We start from the raw sequence: 8889 nt of genomic DNA, 5'->3' as shown, positions 1-8889 counted from the left end.
GTTTACTCAGTTGTGTCCAACTCTTTGTGGCCCCATGGACTGCACCCTGCTAGGCCTCTCTCTCCGTGGAACTTTCCAGGCAAGAACACAGGAATGGGTTGCCATTTCCTCCTCCAGGGGATCTTCCCAACCCAGGGATCAAACCTAGGTCTCCCGAATCTCCTGCATTGCAGGCAGATTCTTTCACCACTACGTCACCTGGGAAATGCAGTAGAGAAACTCTAATACATCAACTAGGGTTGCAACTTGCTTTTGAGCACATCTCAGAAAAAAATTTCTCTTTTATTACTGTTTAATTGATTCAGTTCAGTTCAGTTGCTCAGTGCTATCCAACTCTTTGCGACCCCACGGACCACAGCACATCAGGACTCCCTGTCCATCACCAACTCCCGGAGTCTACCCAAAACCATGTGAATCAAGTCGGTGATGCCATCCAACCATCTCATCCTCTGTCATCCCCTTCCCTTCCTGCCCTCAATCTTTCCCAGCATCAGGGCCTTTTCAAATGAGTCAGATCTTCTCATCAGGTAGCCAAAGGATTGGAGTTTCAGCTTCAACATCAGTCCTTCCAATGAACACCCAGGACTGATCTCCTTTAGGATGGACTGGCTGGATCTCCTTACAGTCCAAGTGACTCTCAAGAGTCTTCTCCAACACCACAGTTCAAAAGCATCAATTTTTCGGCGCTCAGCTTTCTTTATAGTCCAACTCACACATCCATACATGACCACTGGAAAAACCATAGCCTTGACTAGATGGACTTTTGTTGGCAAAGTAATGTCTCTGCTTTTTAATATGCTGTCTAGGTTGGTCATAACTTTCCTTTCAAGGAGTAAGCATCTTTTAATTTCATGGCTGCAGTCACTATCTGCAGTGATCTTGGAGCCCTCAAAAATAAAGTCAGCCACTGTTTCCACTGTTTCCCCATCTATTTGCCATGAAGTGATGAGACCAGATGCCATGATCTTAGTTTTCTGAATGTTGAGCTTTAAGCCAACTTTTTCATTCTCCTCTTTCACTTTCATATAGGCTCTTTAGTTCTTCTTCACTTTCTGCCCTAAGAGTGGTGTCATCTGCATATCTGAGGTCATTAATATTACTCCCAGCAATCTTGATTCCAGCTTGTGCTTCATCCAGCCCAGCGTTTCTCATGATGTACTCTACATGTAAGTTAAATAAGCAGGGTGACAATATACAGCCTTGGCATACTCCTTTTCCTATTTGGAACCAGTCTGTTGTTCCATGTCCAGTTCTAACTGTTGCTTCCTGACCTGCATACAGGTTTCTCAAGAGGCAGGTCAGTTGGTCTGGTATGCCTGTCTCTTTCAGAATTTTCCACAGTTTATTGTGACTCGCAAAGTCAAAGGCTTTGGCATAGTCAATAAGGTAGAAATAGATGTTTTTCTGGAACTCTCTTGCTTTCTCCATGATCCAGTGGATGGTGGCAATTTGATCTCTGGTTCCTCTCAGTTCAGTTCAATTCAGTTCAGTCGCTCAGTCATGTCCGACTCTCTGCGACCCCATGAATCACAGCACACCAGGCCTCCCTGTCCATCACCGACTCCCGGAGTTCACTCAAACTCATGTCCATAGAGTCGGTGATGCCATCCAGCCATCTCATTCTCTGTCGTCCCCTTCTCCTCCCGCCCTCAACCTTTCCCAGCATCAGAGTCTTTTCCAGTGAGTCAATTCATCGCACCTTTTGTAAAACCAGCTTGAACTTCTGCAGGTTCACGGTTCACGTATCGCTGAAGCCTGGCTTGGAGAATTTTGCGCATTACTTTAGTAGCATGTGAGATGAGTGAAATTGTGCGGTAGTTTGAGCATTCTTTGGCATTGCTTTGCTTTGGGATTGGAATGAAAACTGACCTTTTATTGAGTGCAGCACTTTCACAGCATCATCTTTCAGGATTTGTAATAGCTCAACTGGAATTCCATCACCTCCACTAGCTTTGTTCGTAGTGATACTTTCTAAGGCCCACTTGACTTCACATTCCAGGATGTCTGGCTCTAGGAGAGTGATCACACCATCATGATTATCTGAGTCATGAAGATCTTTTTTGTATAGTTCTTCTGTGTATTCTTGCCACCTCTTCTTACTATCTTCTGCTTCTATTAGGTCCATACCATTTCTGTCCTTTATTGAGTCCATCTTTGCATGATATGTTCCCTTGGTATCTCTAATTTTCTTGAAGAGACCTCTAGTCTTTCCCATTCTATTATTTTCCTCTATTTCTTTGCACTGATTGCTGAGGAAGGCTTTCTTGTCTCTCCTTGCTATTCTTTGGAACTCTATTCAAATGGGTGTATCTTTCCTTTTCTCCTTTGCCTTTCACTTCTCTTCTTTTCACAGCTATTTGTAAGGCCTCCTCAGACAGCCATTTTGCTTTTTTGCATTTCTTCTTCTTGGGTATGGTCTTGATCCCTGTCTCCTGTACAATGTCACAAACCTCCATCCATAGTTCATCAGGCACTCTATCAGATCTAGTATCTTAAATTTATTTGTCACTTCCATTGTATAATCATAAGGGATTTGATTTAGGTCACACCTGACTGGTCTAGTGGTTTTCCCCACTTTCTTCAATTTCAGTCTGAATTTGGCAATAAGGAGTTCATGATCTGAGCCACAGTCAGCTCCTGGTCTTGCTTTTGCTGACTGTATAGAGCTTCTCCATCTTTGGTTGCAAAGAATATAATCAATCTGATTTCGGTGTTGGCCATCTGGTGATGTCCATGTGTAGAGTCTTCTCTTGTGTTGTTGGAAGAGGGTGTTGGCTATGACCAGTGAGTTCTCTTGGCAAAATTCTATTAGCCTTTGCCCTGCTTCATTCTGTACTCCAAGGCCAAATTTGCCTGTTACTCCAGGTGTTTCTTGACTTCCTACTTTTGCATTCCAGTCCCCTATAAAGAAAAGGACATCTTTTGGGGGTGTTAGTTCTAGAAGGTCTTGTAGGCCTTCATAGAACTGTTCAACTTCGGCTTCTTCAGCATTACTGGTCAGGGCATAGACTTGGATTACTCTGGTATTGAATGATTTGCCTTGGAAAAATGAACAGAAATCATTCTGTCATTTTTAAGATTGCACCCAAGTACTGCCTTTTGGACTCTTTTGTTGACCATGATGGCTACTCCATTTCTTCTAAGGGATTCCTGCCCACAGTAGTAGATATAATGGTCGTCTGAGTTAAATTCACCCATTCCAGTCCATTTTAGTTCACTGATCCCTAGAATGTCAATATTTACTCTTGCCATCTCCTGTTTGACCACTTCCAATTTGCTTTGATTCATGGACCTAACATTCCAGTTTCCTATGCAATATTGCTTTTTACAACATCAGACCTTGCTTCTATCACCAGTCACATCCACAACTGGGTGTTGGTTTTGCTTTGGCTCCATCCCTTCATTCTTTCTGGAGTTATTTCTCCACTGATCTCCAGTAGTATACTGGGCACCTACCGACCTGGGGAGTTCCTCTTTCAGTGTTCTATTTTTTTGCCTTTTGATACTGTTCATGGGGTTCTCAAGGCAAGAATACTGAAGTGGTTTGCCATTCCCTTTTCCAGTGGAACATATTCTGTCAGACCTCTCCACCATGACCTGTCCATCTTGGCTGGCCCTACACGACATGGCTTAGTTTCATTGAGTTAGACAAGGCTGTGGTCTGTGTGATCAGATTGGCTAGTTTTCTGTGATTGTGGTTTCAGTCTGTCTGCCCTAGCGCCTAGTGTCTTAGTGGGGTTTCTCTTACCTTGGATGAAGGGTATCTCCTCATGGCCGCCATTCCTGACCTTGGATGTGGGGTATCTCCTCTCAGCCGTTCACCGCTATGCTTAAATCTTAAGGTATGCTTTTTTTTTTTTTACCATTTGCAAGCAGAATTTATTCACTGCAAAAAAATAAATAAATAAACTAACCTGAACTGGAGCTGAGGCTGCTGTAGGTTGCGAAGGTAACTCATAAACTCAAATTCAAAACAGTTTTATGGTTCATATTGATTGATTTTTAAATATTGTTCACTTGAACTTCTAAAATAAATTTATACTGCTAAACTGTCCTTTCTATCTCTATAACAGATATTAGTTATCCCAATAAAATTACATTTGAAAAAAGACTAAAAGCCTCCTAAGAAATTTCTAACAAAAAATAATTTGGGGGAATAAGTATGTTCCAACCTGTGCATAGGATATTTTTTAGTATTTTAAAAAATATTTTTAGCAATTTTAGTGTTGTTTATCTGAAATTCATTTACCTGGGCATTTTATATTTTACCTGGCCACTCTACCCCAAATCCAAACTAACTGACTCACCATGTTGGGATATTTGTTCAGCTTGGTTTGCTTTGGTCTGGTTTTATTCATGCTGGTTTAGGTTTTGTTTTTTATCAGCTTCCCTGCCGTATCTCTTACCGGGGGCAGTCCTCAGCTTTCTCAAAGCAGTGAGAGGACTCACAGCCATCATCCCACCCACCTTCAAAGGGTGGAGACATCAGATGACAAGAGGGCAGAAACCCAGAAGCAGAGCCACCAAGAGGCGAGTGTGACTGAAGCAGAATGGGGAGAGCGGCGGGTTTCTCAGGGGAGCCATTTCCCCTTCTTGATGGGAGCCCTGGGGCACGAGCCCTCTGTTGAAAAGGCCATGCCGGTGCTCTCTTCCCCAGCACATATGCTAAACCCAGAATGACACAGCGAGGATCAGCATGGCCCCTGCACAAGGATGACCTGCAAATCTGTGAAGCGTTCATATTTTTTATGGTTACCAAAGGGGAAAGAAGAGCGGGGGAATAAGTTAGGAGCTTAGGATCAGCAGACACACGTGACTATATATAAACTAGGGAATCACCAGGGAATTACTATGTAACATAGGGAGCACTGCTCGATATTTGTAATAACTCACAGGGAAAATAATCTGAAACAGAATATATATGTACGTGCATGCTCAGTCATGTCTGACTCTGAGAGCCCGTGGACTGCAGCCCACCAGGCTCCCCTGTCCATGGGATTCTCCAGACAAGAACACTGGAGTGGGCTGCCTTTCCTCCTCCAAGGGACCTTCCCAACCCAGGGATCGAACCTGCATCTCCTGCATTAGCAGGTGAATTCTTTACCATTGCACCACCTGGGAAACCTCTATATATACATATATATGGTTTTATATATATATATATATAACTGAATCACTCTGCTGAATACCCAAAACTAAAACAGCATTGTAAATCAACTATACTTCATTAAAAGAAAAAAAGCCTATAGGTACATGGACAATGAATTAAACACTCAATATGCAAACAGCTCCAGTAAGTTAAAGAGAAAGCTGTCAGCCCCCAGTAGAAAAATGAAAGGACGTGCCTGCAGTGCAGCAGGATCCAGCGCCTACTAACCATGCATCTCAGGGAGGATCCTCAACGTCACCAAAGCTCGCACAGACCATCGGGTCTATGAACGGGGTTAATATGAAGGTGAAATGAAACAAAGCACCCCATAAGACATTCAGTGATGACACTGTTCCCTTGTCAGTGAAAGCTCTACTTGATCATTCCAGAGAAAAACTGCACATAAACAATAATATAAAAAAGAGAAAAATTCTGCTTTACTAGAAATAAACTGAAATTAAAATGATAATGAAGCATCATACTAATGAAATTGGCAAAGATTTAAAGGATTTTAACAACATTATTTAAAGGAGCAAAAAATATTCATAAATATTCAGTGAATGAAGAATGATTCAATAAACAATAAGAGAAAAACACATAGAGAATGGTTAAACAAAGGAATTTTTAAACAAATTCTGCTGCTGCTGCTGCGTCGCTTCATTCGTGTCCGACTCTGTGCGACCCCATAGACGGCAGCCCACCAGGCTCCGCCATCCCTGGGATTCTCCAGGCAAGAACACTGGAGTGGGTTGCCATTTCCTTCTCCAATGCATGAAAGTGAAAAGTGAAAGTGAAGTCGCTCATTCGTGTCTGACTCTTCGCAACCCCATGGACTGCAGCCCACCAGGCTCCTCCGTCCATGGGATTTTCCAGGCAAGAGTACTGGAGTGGGGTGCCAGTGCCTTCTCCTTTAAACAAATAAGGGAATGGTTAAATAAATTATGAAATTCTTTATGCTGCACATAATAAAAATGACCATATAGTATTTTTGTAAGAAGAAAAAAAATGTTGGTTAAAGAAAAGTGACACTGAAATACGGGGAAATGAACGTGGGTGGGGAAGAGGCCTGCAGAGCGTTCTTTGCACGCGGGGGTAACAAGCTCTTCCCCCCGCTCCCCTTCCTCTTCCGTCTCTGTCTGTCCTTGCCTCTGTCTCTGTTTTTGTCTCTCCCCCTCCTCCCTCTTTCCCGGAAAGGACAGTGAGTCCTAGTTTCCTACGGTAAACTGCCTTCGGTGAAGGGCCTACAAAATCCTGAGTGATGGGAGGACGGTTATGAACTCAACATTCTATTCTGAAACATCCCGCACTGAACTTCCTGGAGCCACTCTTCCTGTTAGACCTGCTCCTTCTCCAGCTCCTTACAAACAATCGTCATTCATCCCAAGAGCTGGGGGCCGCCCAGAGAAAAGCGGGCCCTGACCTAATTGTAGAAACACCAAGAGAGTTCACCTTGGACCCTCCCAGGCCATTGTCCTTGATCCTACACCAACATCCAGTGGCTGCATTCTGCGCTCATCCCCCAAAGCAAGATGTAGCAAAGCACCAAACCTGAGGGTCCGCTCAGGGAGCCCTAAGTCTGACAGGTACATGGACACGAAGTTGCAGTACCCCAGAGACGCGATGAGACTGCTGTCGTCATGCTGAGGTGCACATAGCTGATGAGCACCAGGGGGACAAGGGAGGGGTCCAGGAGTCTGGGACGGCTCCACAAGGGACATGCAGGAGCAACCGGAATCTTTGAAGCAGGGAAGAATATTCCAGATCAAGAGAAACACACACTCAGAGCCACCAGACTCGAGATCACGGCAGATCTGGGACCCCGTGGGTGTTTAATGTGGGGGTGGGGGAGATGCGGTTGGGCCAGGCCGGGCAGAGCCCTGAATGCTCAGTAAGGGGCAGGGGCTTCATCCTGGTCATACCCCATGATACAAGGGCAGGAGGAGAGCCAGGATCAGCTGGACAGGACAGGATACAAGGACAGCCAGGATCAGCTGCTGGTGGACACTCGATCATTGGCCCCTCCCCTGCCTCTCCATGCTCAGGAAGGCTCTGCCTCAACAGATGCTCCCTTCAGAGGGGTTGGTTCAAACACCAGGCAAGGAGGTCTCCAAGTAACAACCATCACTTCAGCCATCAGGATAGCCATCCTTCCCAAGCACAAGGCCACAGACCTTTACTAGACCTGCCTGGAACTCCCAGCCATGGCCCCCAAGGAGATGTTTGTCTGAAGAGTGGCTGAAAGCCATGTCCCTGTTCTTACCAGGTCCAACCTGCAGCCCAGGGGTTCTGGGGGACTGGCAGTGGCCTCTCTGCCCCATCTTGATCTCAGGGGTCAGTTGCAGAGGCCTGGAGACCCTCTGTCCTCCGCCCGGGACAAGGCGTGCCTCCAGCCGCGTACAGCAGGTCCGAGGAAACAAAACAAAGCACCACCATTAACTCCTTGCCAGCACCGGCCCTGCTTTCTTTAAATCCAATTGCAATCTTAGAAGCCCGACATCGCCTGAAACAAAAGCCTCACTGATGCCTGGAAGATGGCTTTGGCGAAAGTAGAGCTCATTTCAGAAAATCAAAGCAAAGAAAAATATTGAATACAATTCAGGGGCATAATGCATTATTATGGGCTTTTATGGATTTTATGTATAATTTCGTGTAAAGTTAAGAGGCTGAAGCGATCTCTTACATTCACTGTATTATCAGCCCAGCTCCAAACAATGTTCCACATCTTATTATGTTCACAGTTGACACACTCTCAGACAAATGTGCAGCTGTCTTACTCTGCTATTCATTTCCTCATTACTATTTTATAAATATATGATTAACAGTTATTGCAGCTGCCTAATTCACATTTATTGCAAATGCAACCCCACAAATGAATGCTCAAAGCAAAGAGATGTGGTTTTAGAGTAATTTAAATTTTACAGTTCCATTTACCCTGCTTTTTAATTTACTGCATAATGACCCCATTAGAATAAAGCACATCTGGAAGTTCTTTGGGGAACATTTAATTTTCTGTGGCTTCAGTACTAACAGAACTTGTACCATAAAGCCCACAGATGCCTGGAAGACTGTACAAATTTCCACGTTTTATGCCAAGATGCTGGTTAATTGTACAGATGAGACAACTACCGCAAAAAGTGAAGATTTTCTTCCCTGGGTTGAAAACCCAACCCAGGATCTTGCCCTTGGCAAAGTTTGTACCCCAGAAACCTGAAAACAGCTCCCTGCTTTTTGATGTCCACTTAGCCTGGTTCCTTTGCGGGAAAGGGGGCCACTGGGGCTGAGTTGTCCGGGAGTTTCTGCTGCTTCCCCCAACCCACCGTACAACTTTCTTCCCAACCCACTTTGGCCCTCATTGTGTGAAAGGGAAAGCAAGGTAGTTTGCAGAGCTCTGGATGCCTGAGCAGCTGGGGTATGAGCTGGGCTCAGCCTGGTCTTCATCTGTTCCCAAGGAGGCTACGGATGTAGCCAGATTCCAGCAGGTCACATTAACGGAGTCGTTCAGAGTATCCGAAATTGATTTGAATATTCAGTACAGATCACTGCAGCAGAACTCATGTATGAGAAATAATGCGAATCCATTGCCATTGATTAGCTAATTTATGTTCTACAACTAATCGAAGCACAAATCTCATTAGCCACAGGTCAGTAAGGCTCGGAGAGAAAAAGATAATCATTTTGGTAGCCTAGTTGGCTGTAAAGACACAATTAGAAGCCAGCCGGTTTTCCAGGCTTCTCTGCCC

General features: G+C 44.6%; 1 non-coding gene across 1 annotated transcript; it reads left to right on the top strand.

Moving 5' to 3' along the window:
* Positions 1–4641: 4641 nt before the first annotated feature.
* Positions 4642–4748, top strand: LOC129556100 (U6 spliceosomal RNA). The gene has a single exon (XR_008685932.1). It is a non-coding gene; the product is annotated as a U6 spliceosomal RNA (small nuclear RNA).
* Positions 4749–8889: the final 4141 nt, after the last annotated feature.

The sequence above is a fragment of the Moschus berezovskii genome, chromosome 12, assembly GCF_049115385.1.
Source record: "Moschus berezovskii isolate FMDL1 chromosome 12, NW_MosBer_1.0, whole genome shotgun sequence".
Classification (NCBI taxonomy): Eukaryota; Metazoa; Chordata; class Mammalia; order Artiodactyla; family Moschidae; genus Moschus; species Moschus berezovskii.
Note: the sequence above shows the minus strand (reverse complement) of the source record. Positions and strands in the feature narration are given on the sequence as shown.